This window comes from Notamacropus eugenii, chromosome 5, assembly GCF_028372415.1.
Source record: "Notamacropus eugenii isolate mMacEug1 chromosome 5, mMacEug1.pri_v2, whole genome shotgun sequence".
NCBI classification, from domain to species: domain Eukaryota; kingdom Metazoa; phylum Chordata; class Mammalia; order Diprotodontia; family Macropodidae; genus Notamacropus; species Notamacropus eugenii.
In genome coordinates, this window is record NC_092876.1 from 343,628,359 (window position 1) to 343,647,424 (window position 19,066).

Here is a 19,066-nt window from a genome sequence, read left to right on the forward strand (position 1 = left end):
TCCCAATGCTTTTTAATTCTAATACCTTGTCTCTTTTAATTGCTTCCTACTCATCCTTCTTATAGCTTCTTTGTACGTATTTGTTCGATATCCCATTAGATTGTAAGTTCCTTGAGATCAGGGGCTGTGTTTTGATTCTTTTTATATCACCAGCACTTAGCACAGTGTCAGGCACATAGTAGGTATTAAATCAATCTTTATTGACTGACCTATTGGTCCCAAAGAAAAACACACCAGGGCATAAAGGATATAGTTAGCAAGGAGAGTCAGAAAGGGCTAACCCAGGGAATCTAGCCAAGCAAAGAAGTACTGGCATAGATAGTAAGGTCAGGTACAGAGTAGAAGTGCCATGTCCTCGATCTGGGCAAGGAAGGCACAGTTCAGGGTGTAGAGGATCAAAGTCAGCGAAAACAGCCCAAGTAAGCAGGCTGGGGGAGCTCCTACAGTGAAGCCAGTATGCTCACATCTCTCCTTTATTCCTACTCGTAATGGGCAGCCCTGAACCCACAGACATTAACTGTAACCAAAATGTGTCCTAAGGACTACAGGCAAACCATGTCCCTTACAAGGGCAGGAACTGATGTATTCTGATCACCTGGAGGTTCTCATGGTCCCAGCCCAACCAACTATTACTGCTAAATGATCTCATCATCTTCCCCAGGAGAAAGGAGTTAGCTGACATAATAATGGAGTATACAAGCTGAACCTGTACCATAAGTTATTATTAGCCAGAGTAGACTCCTCAGAAGCCAGGTCCTTGTCCCCATTAAAGAGAAGCATAGTATTAGCCATAGATCCACATACAGGATTTTGGAAGAAACATACACTCCCAGACAGATCACAAACAGCCACCTCACAAATGGGATCCACAGTCGGGAACATAAGACCCCAGCAATGATGTTGCCAGATTGTTCACAAAATATTTCCTTGCTCTTGCTTCTTCACTGTCTTTCCAAAAGTTTCTACACAATAATACACGTCAATTTAATTTCATGAGCAATGGAACATCCCACTCTCCAGCTTTCTTAAGCTGGCATTAGGCATGCTCTCTACATAATCATATTAGTGGTAAAGGACCATTCTTCCAGCTTTTACATGGTGGTGGTAGACATGGAAGAACCTCTCTGGTGCAGTCTTTAAGTCTGTCTTACACTAAGTTGTTTTCTTTCTACTCCATAGCCTAGCTGTTCTACCTTCTCCACTGTGCTAACACTGATTATAGTAACAATTTTGTAATTCCAGCTCTCCTATCCCCAGATCAGCCAGGATCAGAGTTCACTGAAACCCTCTCATTTCCCAGCTACAATAATTTCTTTCTAAATACTGGGGGCCTACGGCAATCCGGACTTAGCCAATCATTTCTTGAACTTTCAAAATGAAGGAATGCTTCCCCATTGAAATCTAGTACTCCTCTGCCTCAGCCAGCTAGCACGTCCACCTTGCTGCTGTACCCAGAGAACTAACTTCAAGTGGGGAAACCAGTTCAATCCAGTTTTGTTTGGTCAAGGTCAGACAGCCTGAGTCAAGATTGTGTACGTCATAGTACATACTCATGACCTTTACTGTCGCTTAATGAAACCATATCCAAATGAATGCTCAATCCTAAGTATTCACACACCATATTGTAATGGCTTTTTTGTTTTTACAGATCTTTCAAGATTTTGAGTTGTCACTAGGCCTTGGCACCCCCTCAAAGATGTATTTCCTGAACTGAAGGTCTCCACAGTAAACTTCTACAGGTTAAATCTTGTGTCTCTTGTTTTTACCTCCCCCCTCAAAATGCCCCCCCAAAACCAAAAAAAACAAACCAACAAAAAAAAACCACACTCAACAGTTAGATTTTTCTCAGTCAGACTAACCACATCAGTCATTTTTGTACCGTGAGTGATTTCTCCTTTATTATCTTGTAATTTGGTACCCCAAGTTATTTCTCCTTTATTATCTGGTATTTCTGTAGCTCCAAGTTATTTTCCCATTATTATCCTGTACTTTTCATCCAGTTTCCATAGAATTGGTATGCAATTAAAGCTTTTTGATCAAGAAAAATGCTATGGCAAGCAGGAAGCCTCAATTCCTGGAAGAAATCATTTTCTTCTAGAAACAACTCATTTACGTTATTCTTTCAGGTTTACAAAATACTTGCCTCAGGAGACCCTTCTGAGATCAACTGTTAAAGTAGTGTTATCATATTCATTTTATCTTTTTAAATTAAATTTCATTCTATTTTCAGATCTGTAGTCTTTTCCTCCCCCCCTACCTCACCCCCAGTTGAGAAAGTTAAGTGAGAATGACTGGCTTAGATTATTGAAAACATTTTTTACTGGATAGAGCACTGGCCCTGGAGTTACGCTGACTTGAATTTGTATCTAGCTGTGTGATGCTGGCCAAGTCACTTAACCTGTCTGTCTTAGTTTCTTCCACTGCAAAATGGGAATAACAATAGCACCTACTTCCCAGGGTTGTCATAATAAAATGAGATCATATTTATAAAGCATAAATGCTAGTTATTACTTTTACAGTCATCTACCATCTCCAATACTGAACCTTCCCTGTGACAAAGAAAAGCTAAAATATCTGATTTACAAATCTTATCTGACAATGTAGCAGACTTTCCCTACCTATCCACTTCACCTCCCATGACACATACCCCCTTCTTCTCTGAGGGTAGAGTTACGTACGTCTCATAACCTCTTCTCTGGGACTTTGCTTGGTTTTTCCGATACTCAGAGGTCAACTTCTTTTTTTCATTTATCTCATCGGAAGTCATTGTATATTTTATTCTTTTGGTTCTGCTTATTTTACTCTGTATCAGTTCATACAAATCTTCCCATATTTTTAGGAATTCCTCAAATTTATGATTTCTTAGGGTATAATATGTCTTTACATTTATATATCTTAGTTTTTTCCTGCCATTCCCCAATGGATGGATACTCATTTTGTTTATTGTTCTCTGCTACCCTCAAGAGCTACTATGAATATTTTGGTATATGATTGCTAATCTTCCTTCCAGATCTATATACTCTGACTCTGGGGCACTTGAAAATCCAATAAATTTCCCAAGGCGGGGGGGGGGGGGGGGGGGTGTCTATGCAACTTATAGTCCGAGTTGATATAAATCAACCCCAAAGCTGTGAGATTCTCTCTTTTTCATTCCTTCCCTTTTGACTATACAAATTCAAAGTACTTTCAGGATTGTCCTTCGATCAACATAATGTTCATTCAGAGGTTTCTTGACCCCTGTAAAAACTTCTCCATCTGCTTGATGATACTAAACATTCCCAGATCCTATGGTTCCCTAGCAGCAACTGAAAGGGACAATGATAACAGTTCAAAAGACATTTCTGAGTCAGTAAAATACCAGCCTAGAGACTGATCTAGCACCAGTGGCAGACAAAGAAATGAACTCATTAGCAGAATATAGAAAACAGTGAGCAAGCTCTTTTCTCCTTTCTTTTTTTAAAGGACATATCCTCCTGCTTCCTCTGCTCCTTCTCTTTATGGAATTTTCAACCTGGAAAAGGTTCATGAGATCTCAGTAAGCAGAGAACATTTGTATTGAGAAAAGGATGCATGGTGACAAAACCAACCTTTGAGATGCACTCAATTTTTCCCTTTCTAAAATGCATCCTGGGAAATCTAGAGCCTTAGAAAAGCTAGTCCCAAATCTCAGAGACTGTACTTAAGAGAATGAGCACGTGGTTTTTTGCAAGACTGATATATAATGTTTCTCTTTTTCCTTTTGGAAACAGGGTATGACCTAAAGGGGAAAAAAGTGGAGCTTGTCTATGCCCCCAAAGGCTCTCTTCTGATAAGGATATCCATCAGTGGTTATTTGTGAACAACAATAATAATAGCTTACATGTTTACAGATTTTTTAAAAAATATTACAAAAAATTTATTCCAAATTTAACAACCACCAAATAAAATGAGCATTTCTATATACAGAGAAAAATAGAAAAAAGATTGCATTTGAAGCTGCAGGTCTCTATTATGTACAGTTCACTTTTCTTTTTAAGTATGTAAGTCCAGTCTTATAGCTCTTTTCAAAGTATTTTCACAAAATAGTTCCTGCTCTCAAGGATCTTACATTCTGACTGGGGGAGGGGTACCCAGGGTAGACACCATATATACAGAATTTCAGATTGACTAAATGTGGTGATTACTATCCTCCTGTATAGTTCTGTAAAATGTTCAGTGTCATATAGTCTCTGAATAAATCATTTTGACTATTATAAATACCCAAATTAGCCACCAAGGACATATGAAGGAAGATACTATCTGCATTCAGAGAAAGAACTGATAAATAGAAGTATGTATAGAATGATTTTACATATATGTGTATACATACATACATACTTGTGTCTAATTGTAGTCATCTTTGTGGGAGCAGGGGGAGAGGGAAGAAAAAAAGGACAAAAAAGAAATTTACATGATAACTTTATTATATATTTATATATTATAATATCTATAATGTGTATTATATTTATATATGTTTCTATTGTTAAAATATATATAATTTAAAGGAATAGCAAGCTGTACATAATAGATTTGGAGTTCCATGTGCAATCATCTTTTTTATTAATCTATATTATAGAAATGCTGGATTTATTCCATAAATATATGAAAAATTAATAAATAAAATTTAAAATTTAGAAAACATACACTGTGCTAGGTTTGTATGGAATTGCAACTTACTATGCTATTTCATTAAATTCCTTTGTTTTGAACAATTATATATATAGATATATATATATATAATGTCTCCTCCAGAGACATCTGGAGGAGAAGTGAAGCTGGTGACCTGCACAGCCCTTCCTCACTCAAAACAAAGTCAGTATTTCTCTGATGGCATGGTCTTCTTTGGCAACAAAGGACGAATACACACACACACACACACACGCACACACACACATACTCTCTATGTCACAGAGTTGCTATAGGAGGGTTAGACAAAATAATGAATGTTACATTTCCCATTTTTATTTTTTTTAATATTTGTATTTTATTTGTTTTGACAAAGCAGATACATCCCAATGAACAAACACACCAAGTCTTCTCCCCCAAAAGAGTTAAAAAAAAAAAAAGCTAGCTGAAAGAGTGGTTTTGGCTGATAGTGTATATCACTTTTTTTCAAGAGAAAATTTCTGCTTCATTCTGCATTCTGATTCCTTAGTTCTTTCTCTGGATGTGGATGGCATTTCGTATCATGAGTCCTTTGGAAATGTTTTAGGTCCTTGCATTGCTGTGAAATGCTAAGTTTATCAGAAACAGTCCTCATACACTGTGGCTGTTAATGTGCATAATATTCTCCTGGTTTTGCTCACTTCACTCAGCATCAGTTCAGACAAATCCTTCCAGGCCTCTCTGAAGTCTTCCTGTTCATCATTTCTTTTTTTTTTCACTCTCAATAATACATTTATTTACTCCAAATGACTTAGGAAACATTTCCCATTTTTAAAAAATTACCTTCATATACATGATTTCATATGAACACTTGCTATCAATCATTCAATCAACAAGCATTTATTAAATACTTACTATGTGACAGCCACTTGTCTCACTTTCACTAGGATACAAAAAAAAAAGGCAAAAACAATCCCTTATTTTAAGGAGCTCATATTCTAATGTGGGAGACAACATGTAAATAAATCAGTTCAAAAAGGTACAGAGTACCTTCCAAGGTAACCTTGGAAGGGAAAGCACTAGCAGCTGAGGAGGAAAGGAAAGGTCTCCTGCAGAAAGACACATTTGAGCTGAGTCTTGGAGGGAGCCAGAGATGCTAAGAGGCAGAGATGAGGAGAGAGAACCTTCCAGTCTTGGCAGACAGTCAGTGCAAAAGCATGATGACAAGAAATGGACCACTGTGTGTGAGGAACAGTAAGAGGATTGCTTTAGTTGTGTAGTGTGAGAAGGAGAGTGGAATTTGAGAAGACTGCTAAACATGCTAAAACTTAAACTTTAGACAGAGGATTTATATCTGTGCTGCTTGACCCCAGAGGGGAGAACCAGGAGCAATGGATAGAAGAGGCTTGATATCAGGAAAAACTTCCTAACGACTAGCATTTCCCCAAAGTGGAATGAGCTGCTTCCAGAGGGAGTGGGTTTTCCTTCACTTCAATTCTTCAAGCAAAGTTGGAAGACTACTTGTCCTGGATGTTGTAGGGAACATTCTTGTTCTGATATGGATTGGACTAGTTAGCTTCTGGGGTTCCTTTCAGGTACCAACTTCCAAATCTGATATTCTGTTACTCTATTTTACAAGAAAAACAGAGGTATCACATGGATTCTAGGGTCCTTTATGCCCCCAAGAAAGTATCTCCCTTTTAAACTGATAGCTCATAGGCCTTTTTGTGAAAAAAATTTTAAATATTTAATTTATTTTCAGTTTTCAATATTTACTTCCATAAGTTTTAAATTTTTTCCTCCTCCCTCCCCAAGATGGCATGCAATCCAATATGGGCTCTACATATACATTCCTATTAAACACATTTTCATATGAGTTATGTCATAGTACTTTAACAAGGACATAGTCTTTCATCCCATAATTAGGGATAAGAGGTTTAAAATGTAAACACCAGGCTAAGGTAGCATTGCCTGAAATTCCTTCAGATTTCCTAGGGAGGCTGGTTCACTACTCGTTGAGACTGTTCTCACTAGGCCTGATCAGGCCTGTCTTCTGATAGTTTAAGTTCCATAGTGGGACAAAACAAAATGCATGTAGGTAATTAAACAGTTAACAAAATGATATTTACTTAGCCAGAGCAGGAGAAGGATATTCAACAGGGATAGATATTGAGAACCCTTGGAATTGATTCAACTCCCATGTCTATCCCCCAAACAAGAAAGCCTTCCTAGTTCATTATGGATACTTTGTACTCAGATAACCCAAAAGTGACTCAGCATTTAGAGCCAATCAAGTTTTCCTTTTAAGGAAAAATTAGCCTCATTAGTGTTGGGGGAGGGAGGGGTTAAGATATTGCTTCTCCATAAAGATATTGGTAAATACAATTTGAGATTTTGGTAAACAGATGATGTACAAGGTACCTTCTGGCTCTGGGATCTTCAATTTTCTGTAATACATCTACATCTGGTTATCCCATTGTGTATATCCTGTGAACCACTGAAAAAGAAAGGCCTTCCTTCCCCAGTCTTTCACAGATAACACATAGGAGGCACTGAAGATTTCAGACTCCAGCCTCTAACAGGTTCACTCTTGATCTAGTCAGACAGGAAGGACGGGAAGACAGCTTTACAGGAGTTAATAATCTTACTTTATTCTAGTCTAGCCTTCTCAAGAGGGAGTTGCTGATAATGGGAGTGCCAACTCCTACAGCATTCCCCCATCACCCTTCTCACAGGGACCAAAGTGAAGAGAGTGCAAGGATCCCTACATCTTGATGGGGTCAATAGAGACAGGCACACTTTTACACTCCCCTAAATCCCCTCAAGCCTCAATAGGGGCCAGTTGAAGCAGATGCATGCATTCCTCTATATTATACCCAAATCTCAAGTGGGTTCCCTATGGAACTGACTGGTGCCCACCTGCTTTACAGGGCAAAGACAAAGAAGTTGTCTTGCCAACGTTAAAGTCACAGGTCAGCTTTAACAATATCCTCATTGTGCACAAGTGCAGTCAATGTCACATTATGTCACCCCTATATCTTAGCACACAGCCTCAGTAAGACTGCCTTTCACTATGATTCTAGGAATTACTATCTAGGATCCTTAGGGCTATTCTGAGAGTTATATCTAACACCTGGAAACTGGACGTTGCCATGGCCAGGGATCTTGAGATATTAAACTCTAAGAAGGATAATGAAATCCTCCTTACATACACCCAGTATGTATGTATCTTTTACCTCAAATCCAAGAAATGGGTCTGGAGGTATTTGTTTCTGTTCTGTGTCATTTATCCTTCCGAGTTTCAGATGCCAGAGATGATCCCTATTGGATTGAGGGGTTGGAGCAATGGTGACTTGGAACTAGAATTCCAAGAGGGATGGTATAGCCAGCCAGGCATGGAAACCTAGGGAAGCTAGGATGCCTAGGACTGGAGTTGGAGGGAGTTCTGGACTTCCAACTAGAACTGTGCTCTATGGGAACTAAACTATGAACTTAATCCTTTTCCCCTCTCTTCCCAATGCCATATGAGCAACTGCTATGAATATACACATGTATTTTAAGAATTGAATCACATAGTATAATAAGCACTCTTCACTCAAAACTAAACCAGCACAACATTTATTCTGTATACTAGCATAAGACAAAACATCATTATGGAAATACAGAAAAATAAAACTTAACAGAGCAACAGAAATATTTACAGACATCACCAGACTGGCGAGCACCAACATCTGAAGCATCCTTCCCATAAGGAAGCCTTCCCATAAGCAAGCTCCTAAGCAATATCAATCTTCCAGGATATATATGATTTTCAAACAAAGACTTGGCACCTAACTGACTTAGTGCCAAAAGGCATAAAAACTCACATGGCCCAGCACCTGATTGGCTCTGCTCCAGGGCTCTATGTGACTCAATATGGGATGTTTCACAGCAGTGAACTGGGCCACAGTTCAAAGAAGCAAGACATCCATGATTGATAAGGCAAAATACCTTTAAAACTGGGAACATGGCCCCTGTTGCAAGGAGAAAAAGGGAACACATGTAGTCATACAGGCCTATAAATGTACAGGGAAGATCTTATGTTCCATTAACCCTTCACCTCCTCAGAAATGGGGAATGAGGTGGAGGAGGGGAGGATTATGCCTTCCACATATTGGTTGAGTAATTTTGTATATTTTTGATTATGCCTTTTGAAGTAAATATTCCTCTGTAAAAGTTAATCCTACTGTGAGTGGTTAAATAGAATTAGAACACAGGGAACCCCCCCATTTCTGGGGGAACACCATTAATAGGGCCTGGTGCCATTTGCCAAGAGCCTAGATATCCCAAAGCCATCTAAGGGTACTGGGACCTTGGGGAGGAATGAAATGTAACATATCTGAATTTAAAACAGTGGGGGCTAGGGTGTCCTGAGTTACATTAGATAAGTACAGAAGGCAAGTGATGTCTGTGAGGGGAGGATATTACCAAAGGAGAGATCAGGAAAGACTACATGGAAAACATGGCATTCAAAGTTAAGCTCTAGAAGAGCTTCAGAAAAGGAGGAAAAATAGTCCAGCCATAGGAAACAGACAAACCTTGAAGCCAGGAGAGTGCATGGTGTCTTTGAAGTGTAGGGAGCCTTGCAGTTCTGGCGGGGGGAAGGAAATAGAAAATAAAGCTGAAGGGGTAGGATAGTGTCCCAAACAAAGTTTACAATCTTTCCTCCAGCACCTGCTCCTTTTCTTGATTTCACTTGTGACTGATTTTTTTCATTCTTCTTTTTGTTTCATGGTCAAACATTCAGGGTTATGCTTGACTCTTCCCCCACCATTTACATGCAAATAATTCCAAAGTCCAGTAGATTCCATCTTTTGCATCTTCTCTATTCCCACTGACTTCCTCCTAGTCTAAGAAGACCTTATTGCTAGCTGCCTGGACTATTATAATAGCTTTTTAATAGAGCTTACCTTTCCCACTATTCCTATCCAAATCACCCTTCACACTGCAACCATATGTCTTCCAAATACATAGATCTGGCTAGTCATAAAACTCCTCTGTTTGTGTTGTTCAAGGCCATCTACAACTCAACATCTCCTTATCTTTTCAGCTTAGCTTATGCTACTCCCTCCCTACATTCTCTATGCTCTAGTCAACCTAGACTACTGTAGACACTCTAACCTTTCATTTCCCTGGTCTGGGCCATCGTCAGTCATATTGACCTATGTCTTGCCACTGGATTCCAAAGACTCTAGAGGAGAGAGTGAGACTCTGCCTCACACATCCAATTCACTCACAATTGACATCACCTCCATGATGTCACTGGTCCTCTTCAGCAACAATCCCTTCTCTGGTCCTCTTCTCATAGTGTTCCTATTCTCTGAAATGCCTTACTCCCTTCTTTTTCTCCTCACCCACTGAATTCCTATCCTTCCTTTAAAGCCTGACTCCAGTGCCGTATTGTCTAGAACGTCCTCCCTGATCCTCTCAATTACTAATGATTTTCCCCAACTGAAACCTTGCCATCAGATGTTCTTGCAGCAGGTCATTGAAGCCTAGTTCTCTACAAGTGGAGAGAAAGTCCCCATTGGGAGAGCCTCTAAGAGATGTAGAACCTGAATATGTCTCAAGGAGACAATGTTGCTGTTTTCCCCCCTAGTTGCTAGAGGGGAAACATCATAAGAATCAGGATACAGTGTTAATAGAGGAGCCTGTAAGAGCATGACTTTGAAAGAAGAGTTTGAGTAAGGACTTCAAAAGAAAAACAGAGAGAGAAGAGCATTGGGGTGGCTGGCATAGCTGGTGTGTGAACAGCCACCTCTATTGGTCAAACCCCTAAGGATGAGTGTGTCAAGTGGAGTGATGCTTAGGAAACTTTTCTCTCTGGGAAGTGTGATAAGGAAAGGTAACATGCCCTGTCTCTCGTTTTCCCCTTCCTGAGTCAGGCAGCAGGTGTTAAATCTAAAGTTTTCTTGTTCTTGAAAATTTGTTTACAATTTCCACTTAGTTTTTAATTTGCCAGCCAAATAAAGTGATTGATCAGAGCTGTTTCTTATGTCTGTGTGCTTCGTTATTTGTGACTAAGGAGTTAGAAAAAGACAGGAGAGAGAAAGGCACAGACAGACAGAGAGAAACAGAGAGAGAGAGCCAGAGAGAGACACAGAGAGAGAGAGAGAGAGAGATTCTATCTAAATAGGGGAGGGGCTGGTGGAAGAAAAGTAAATCTCCCTGACTAGGGATTCAATCTTATTCATTTTAAAATATTTTTAATATAAAAATCCCGAAGTAGCATAAAGCCTGAGCCCAGGATTTTCCCTTAGGTGAAAGCAAGCCAGTCATCATTGCTGTGGCGGGGGAAGGAGGCCTGCTTCTTTAAAGCGTTCTCCATTGTTCCCCTTCCAGGAATGCTCAGAGGAACCCCTCTGCCAAGATGGAAATGAGGGTGGAGATTAGAGAGCAGATCAAACCCCATAGGAGGAGAAAAGGAGAAGCTGGAAAAGACTAATAGCCACATTCCAAAGGGGGGGGCCAGAGGAGAGTGAGATTCCAAAGCTTCTCTTCCTAACAGCTCACCAGATGAACTTTGCTGCCTCATTCAAACAACTTCATACCCAGTTACACATTTATGCAATTAACTCAGGTTATCATGTGCTAAAATGATTTGCACATATGTATCACCAAACTCAGATCCTAAAGTTCCTAAAGGATAGGGACCATGTCCTATCTTAATTTTATGTTTTCTTCACTCCCCACTTAGCAATTACTCAATCAAACAATCAACTGACAAGTATTTATCAAGCACTTACTATGTGCCCAGAACTGTGCTGGGAAGGAGAAATATAAAGACAATAAATGAAACAATCCCTCCTTATATGGTAACCAGGGAGACAATAAGGGCATATGTGCGTGTGTGCTTGTGTGTGTGTGTGTGTATATATATATATATATACACACACACACACACGTATATATACAATAAGGGCATATGTGTGTGTGTGCTTGTGTGTGTGTGTATATATATATATATACACACACACACGTATATATACAATAAGGGCATATGTGTGTGTGTGCTTGTGTGTGTGTATATATATATATATACACACACGTATATATACAATAAGGGCATATGTGTGTGTGTGCTTGTGTGTGTGTATATATATACACAAAGAGAGAGAGAGAATGAATAAATTCAACAGAAGTTGTTTGTTTTCATCAGAATCCTTCCCCTGGATCAGAGAGGGCTACTAGAGGAGGTTAGAGAAGAAATAAGAGAAACTGAATTACATATCATCTCTCCTAGTTGCAGCTTCAGCCAATGAGAGTCATAGATAAAAAGGCACAGTTAAAATTAGACCAGCAGTACCTGCTGATTGATATACCAGCAGTGAAGAACTGAGGCCTACTGAGGGCACCCGGAGGCATGTGGGACTGGAGGGCAGTGTATTTAATAAGTGACCTGCCTATGGAGTTTCTCCTCCTTTCTTCAGGCAAAGACCTCTCTGATAGAAAACAGCTGCTCCTTCCATCCAACTTTCCTTGTTTAACAACAACCTAGTTGTAACAGACTGCTAGTAAATACAGGAGAAGGAAAAAACTCGTAAGCTGAGCCTGGTCACATTGCCGAGTGCGATATAGTTTTATTTTTAACATCCAGGCACTTGAGCTATTTCTGCAGAAGTTTTCTCTCAGCCTCCCCTTATTCTCTACCTCCCCTACGGCACTGCTTCTCTTTTCATCAACTGTCTGCTCAAAGCCAGAAGACTCACGTGTGGCAGGTATCATTGCAGGGGATATATGATTAAGGTAAGACTTTTCAGTGGGAAGGCTTGGCCAATTCAATGTTTGTTCTCAGGCATCAAGACACCCAGAAGATCTGAAATGAGAAGGCTAGGGTTGTGGGTCAGGGGGAGGAGACAGTAGAAAATTGTTTTCTGTACTCTCTAGGATCCCAAACAGAGATTCCCTAAACAAACTAATAACATCAACAAATTAGCTTGTGAGGGAGGGGACTTAAGAGAAGAATCTTTTTTTTTTTTTTAAGAATTCATTCGGAATCCTAGCTTTTAGAGTGAGAAGGGGCTGAAAGATTCTCACTCTTGATTTTTATAACTTTTAAAACTTACAAAACACTTTTAAATGATTTTGGGTGATGTATCTTTAGTTTTTCTGTCACTTTATTTCTGAATATACTCTCCCCTCCATCCGCTGAATGTCCCTTTGTAACAAAGAAGAAAAAGAAGTTAGCTGGGATTAATTTTCCTGTCTGGATCAGTAATCCTGAATTACATCTACTGGTCTGAGAGTAGCTATACCCAGGGGCAATCCCCCACCTCTCCAAGGAAAAGAGGAAGGTAAATCCTGTTATCTCTTCTCTAGGGCTAAGTTTAGTCATTAGAACACCTCACATAGTGTATAGTTTCATTATGTTGTTCTTTCCCTTTAATTGTGATATCCTTGCACATACACTTCATTTGGTTCTGACAAAGTGCTTTCTCGTGAAGTAGATTAGATGAATTTTACTATCCCCATTTTGCAGATAAGGAGACAGGTAAGGTATAAAATGATAAACTGGATGGCTAGGTAGTCGAATGGATGATTGGGAACCAGGAAGATTCAACGTCTTGAGTTCAAATTGAGCCTCAGACACTAACTAGCTGTATGACCCTGGGCAAGTCACTTAACCCTGTGTGTCTCAGTTTCCTCATCTGTAAAATGAGCTAGAGAAGGCAAATCACTCCAGTATCTCTGGCAAGAAAACCCCAAATGGGACCAGGAAAAATTGAACATGACCAAAATGGCTCAATAACACCAATAAAAGAAGATACTTTACAGATCAACTAATCCTACTCTCCCATTTTACCTGGGAAGACTTGAGTTCAAGTAAGTCCAGACCAACTCATATCAGTGGTTGTTGTGGTTGTTTTGTCGTTCATTCTTGAAGAGGACCATGCATGACATGGGAAAGGTGATGCCATGACTTGCAAGTGAATTGAACTTAAGTGAGGGAGAGTTGTGCAAAGTCACCTGCCTCACTATCTCCTCCTAAGCCATCTGTGCCCAGTGGCCAGATATAGATCAAGATGACTGGAGATGACCCTGGACACAGTGGGAGACTTTGGCCTTTTTAAGTTAAGGTCTGTCCCAGGTCTCAAGTTTGACTGAGGCAACAACCATTAAGGATAGGCAAGAGATGAGGCAAAGAACAGCCTCTTTTACCTAGTCAAAAAATAAAATTCTATCTGGAAAGGAAAGACCCTCAAAGTTTCTAGACAAAACAGAAACAATTGTTATAGCACTCACTCTGAGTCACCAGTGCCCAAAAGGTAACTAAGTGAGACTTGGACTGGGACCTATTGTTGCCCAATCAATGACAGCCAGAGTGACTGAGGCTTAAAGCATATCCTTAAGAAAGAAATTTAGCACCAAAAAGTAAGGATCTCTGTCTACATAGAGCATACTGGTTGTATGAGCCTGGGCAAGTCTTTTAATATAAAAAGACTCTAGATAGCTCTCTGAGAACGTATAGACTTGCATTGCTAGAGGCCATTTCCTCATGTGAAAATCCACTGTACCAATAAAATGACAATGAATAGGGCAAGCTTCTATCCAATCCCTATAGATTATAATTGAATCTCAGAGAGAAGTGACTTTCCTGAAGTATCCAGTAAGTAGGGGCAGAGAACTAGAACCCAAGTTTACTACATTTACTGCCACCATTTTTCCACTACCCTGCAGTCTATAGCAATTCATAAATTTAGAGCCAGAAATGATCTTAGAATCACCTAGTCCAATACATCATTTCAGAAATGAACAAACTGGGATGCAGAAAGACTGACTTGACCAAGGTCACAAAGCTAGCAAAAGGCAGAGTCAGAATTCAAACCCAAGCTATCTAAAGAAAAATCCACTGTTCTTTCAATTATCCAAGCTCCAAATCTTTAGTATGTAGGCCATAGCAGGTCCCCTAAAGATTCCCACTAAAAAATATTTAGCAAACCTAATTTGAGATTACCATATGTCTGAAAGCAATTAAAAGTACACTTTCTAAACAAAGTTCTGTAATCCAAATAATTAAAGATCTAAGTATGTATAGCATACTTGAAGTACTATGCAAGAGACAATGATCTAATAACAGAAACAGACAAATGCTTCATAGGGATGAAAGGAAAAAGGCTTGGAGGACTTCTAGATATTAATGACCCAGGATGTTGAGGATCCTTTAAATATAGTTAGATAATTCCTACCTTTGCTCCTGGGGAGTGGCCTTCTTGAATGACAGGGGTGCTATGTTTGATTTCTTACTTTATCAAAACTCTGGTTTAGTGTTCCTGAGCTGAGGTTCTGCTGAGGGCTTCTGACCAACTGGCATGTGTAATGCAAGGGATGTTTAGGATGTTGGTAGGAACATAGGATCCAACTATTTAGTTTGCTCTTTAAAAAGAAGGATATTAGACTTAGGTGATCCAAGGTCCCACAGTCTAATTCCAGCAAAGCCAAACCAAAGATCATTGCAAAGACTCAGATGATTTAGGAAGCAGCATTCCCAACAACCAACTGCTCTCTGTTCCTTTGTTTGAAGGTGTGACGGAGGAAAAGGGAATCTGAGATATGAATCGTTGCTATAAATCGATCATCTTCACCATACATTTATTTAACTCGTTAATGGATTTTATGGGCAGCTAGTGGATGCAATGCATAAAGCACTGGGCTTAGAGTCAGGAAGACCTGAGCTTAAATCTGGCTTCATACACTTACTAGCTGTGTCATGCTTGACTCTGTTTACCGTTTATCTCAGTTTTCTCATATGTAAAATAAGCTAGAGAAGGAAATGGTAAACCACTCCGATATCTTTGCCAAGAAAACTCCAAATGGGGTCACAAAGAGTTGGACACAACTGAACAACAGCTACTACTACTAAATAATAATAATACTGGGTTTTATCTGAATCGAGGAATCCAAGGCTTTAAGGAAATGTGCAATCAGCTCCTTGTAACGGAGGACAGTAGAAAGAGCACTATATTTGAAGCTAGAAAAAAACTGGGTTCAAGTCCTAGTTTTGTCATTTAATAGTTATGTGACCCTTGGGCAAGTAACTTGACCTCTCTGAGTTATTCTTATGTAAATGAGGATAAAAATACTTGTAAAACTTGTGGTTGTCATGAGGATCAAATGGGAAAATATATACGAAAGTGTTGTGTAATTTCTCAAGCACTTGGTAAACGTCAGCTATTGTTATGACTGCCCTGGTCACTGAACCTCAACAAAGAGCCTATGACTCCCTAGACCAGCGGAGGAACCTGAGTACCCACAAGACCATCATTTGGATACCATCTTCCTCTCCTTATATGACCTCTAGCTATATATAAAGCAGCCACATGACCAAGTACTACCTTGGCCAGCACAAAGGGGATTATACAAATAATATGACATGAAAGGATGAACAAAATTGAACAGCATGAGCCAGCATAGCATAGTTGACAGAGGGCCAGTTCTAGAGTCGGGAAGGCTTGCGTACCTGTGTGAAACTCTCTAAGACTTTATTTCAGAGAAGTAGTCAATCTGCGTCTTGGAGAAACTTTTCTAAATGGGAACTCCTTACACTAGTGAAATCACAGGTCTGATTTTTAAAAAATGCAACAATTGATATAAGAATTTAAATTTAAAAATGAAAAGGCAAAGAATGCAAATGGAGAGCTAAAGAGATGGTATTGTGCAAACTGTTCAGGTGGCTGTGATGGTGATGTTGAGGTTGTTATCAGTGGAGGGAAGATGTTGATGGCATAGTCCAGAGAGGCCATGTTGATATCAACACATCTTGCCCAGTAAGGCAAGTTTAATGATGCAAACTTGAGAATTATCTCCATGTAACTATTTAAAAACTGAAAGAATCTCTTCCATGTTTAATCTATTAACAGCTGCTGATTATAGTAGCCAAGTCCAGCTTTGCATATCAGCAGAATGATTAGCCACATATCTATTTGGAATGATTTGAAGGGGTCAAAGAACTCCCCTTCCCCTCAAATGGCTTCCCCTGTGCCGGCCACTATTAAAAACTTCAATGCCAATTCTACTTTAATTTACCTAAGTTCAAAAGTATCAGTCAGTTCCTCAGACTCTTGTCACTTCCTAGTTTAGGTTTTGCCATTAGACCTATCCAGAATAATCTCACTTTCTTTATCAACCCTATTCCCAGGAAACAAGTAGCTCTCTGCTTGGCTTTCTGGCTCCTACAGTGTTCATAATAAATTCTCCCTGTCTCCTTGTTACCTGACAAGATTCTGGCAGCTTTCAGAATTATATGAGAATATGCTGGTTTCTTTTTCATCTAAAAAAAAGGTCATATTAATTTAAGTAGGTGAAACCATCATTCCAGAGGACCAATAATGAAGAATCCTACCTATTTACTGACCTAGAGGCAGTGGTCTCAGGGAACAAAGTGAGACATTCCAGACATTGCCAATGTGGGAATTTGTTTTGCTTAAGTACACTTGTCACAAGACTTATGCTTTGTTTTGTTTTGTTTTGTACAATGTGGGAAGGGGGAGAAAAAATAGATTTTTGTTATTTGAAGAAATGAAATTGAATTTCAAAAAATTTAAGTTGGTCAGATGAAAGGATTTTTTTTGTTGTTCTCAGCTTTTGGCCCACAATTTTCAACATCTGTCAAACATTTCTGCATATAGGCCCATTCCAACAGCCTCTCTTTCAACAGCTTCAGGTTCTTTGGAATGCCCTATTCTGCATTGGTTGTGCTCACAAACACTGATGATTTTCTTAGTTAACTCTCAGTAATCTAAATTCCTATAGAGGATTAATTAATTAAAACTCACGTAATTATTCAAAGTTATTCTAACTCTGCCTTCACTTGCACGGGCCTATTCAAAACTGCTATCTCTTTCTCTGACTCAGGTAGGCTCACCCTTTATCCTTCAGTCTTACTCGAGCTCCAGTCCTACTGGATCCAGATGATTTCTCAAAGGTTGAAGATGTCTTTCCTTTAATCACTTAATGATAACACCAAATCATGCATGATAACAGTCATTTGTCAGTCATGCTCTACTCTTTTTGATACCATTCCAGATTTTCTTGGCAAAGATACTGGAATGACTTTACCATTTCCTTCTCCAACTCATTTTACAGATGAGGAACTGAGACAAACTGGGTTAAGTGACTTGCCCAGGGTCATACAGCTAATAAGCATCTGAGGACAGATTTGAATTCAGGAAGACTCGTCTTCCTGACTACAGATCCTGTACTCTGTTTAAGAGACATTGGGGAGGAAGAAGTGATAATACTTGGTGGCTCACTGGATATAGGAGGTAAAGGGTACAGTGAAATAAAAAATAAGGACAAGGTTGTGAGCCTGAGGGACTGAGGGGATGGTGGGACAATTGCCACTGACTGGGCTGTTGGACACAAGGAAAAGATAATGAATTTAGTTTTCCACAAATTGAATCTTAGTTGTTACTGAGACACCCAAATAGAGATGTTCATTTCTATACAGATCATTCTCAGATCTACACATCTATCCCTAGGCTTTCTATTAGCTCTAGGTGAGCGTCTCAAACTGCCGATTGATTGAGCGATTTAAACTGGCTGTGCTGTAACTCAGACTCAATAAGTCTAAAACATAGACCCATTTTCTCCCCTGTCTCTTAAATCTTCTGTTCTTTCAAACTTCCCGATTACTACTGAGGGCATCACAATTCTTCCATTCTTCCATGTTCACAACCTCTGTGTCATTCTCAACTTCACACACTCTCCTCACCCCAAATATCCAGTGAGTTGCCAGATCTTGTTTATTTCTACCTCCACAGCATCCCTTGCATTCCTCCCATTCTTTCTCAAAGAGCCACCACCTCAGTTCAGGTCTTAATCACCTTCTAAATGGACTTCTTATTAGTGACTCTGAATCAAGGGTCTTCCCCACTACTGTCCTCTACGTAGCTGCTCAAGTGATTTTCTAGAAGTATGTATCTTACAATATCACTTCTCTTGATCAGATCTGATAAAAATATTTCAATAGTTTCTTATTGCTTTTAGGAGCAAATATAAATTCCATTTGTCTTTTAAATCTTTTCAGAACGTGGTCTCAACCTGCCTCTCTAACTTTATTACATGTTATTCTACTTCCTGTATCTTGCAGTTCATCAATACTGGTCTTCTTGCTTGTTCCTTGAATACAAAAATGTCCTGTCAATCCCTAGTCCCCATGAGTTTGCAAATAACTTTGCTCCATATTTAGAATGCACTCCCTCCTCATCTCACCTCTTAGAACCCATTGCTTCCTTCAAAATTCAGACACTACCTATTACATGAAGTCTATCCTTATGCTTCCAACTGTCGATGCCTTTTCACCACCATTACCTTGTATTTATTTTCTATATACATATGTGCATTTAGAAAAGGGGTGGGAAGAGAAAGAAAGGAGAGGAGGAGGAGAAGGTGAGGGAGAGAGGGA

The 19,066-nt window shown here is 39.4% G+C and overlaps 1 protein-coding gene across 1 annotated transcript in view; it reads left to right on the forward strand.

The window, feature by feature from the left end:
- The first annotated feature begins 11,974 nt into the window (after nt 1-11,974).
- The window catches only part of FBXO40 (F-box protein 40), a 49,495-nt gene continuing 42,403 nt past the window's right edge, over nt 11,975-19,066 (forward strand). Inside the window, exon 1 of the mRNA XM_072613831.1 lies at nt 11,975-12,408. The gene's annotated coding sequence lies outside the window, so the exon portion shown is untranslated. The remainder of the gene's footprint in view (nt 12,409-19,066) is intronic.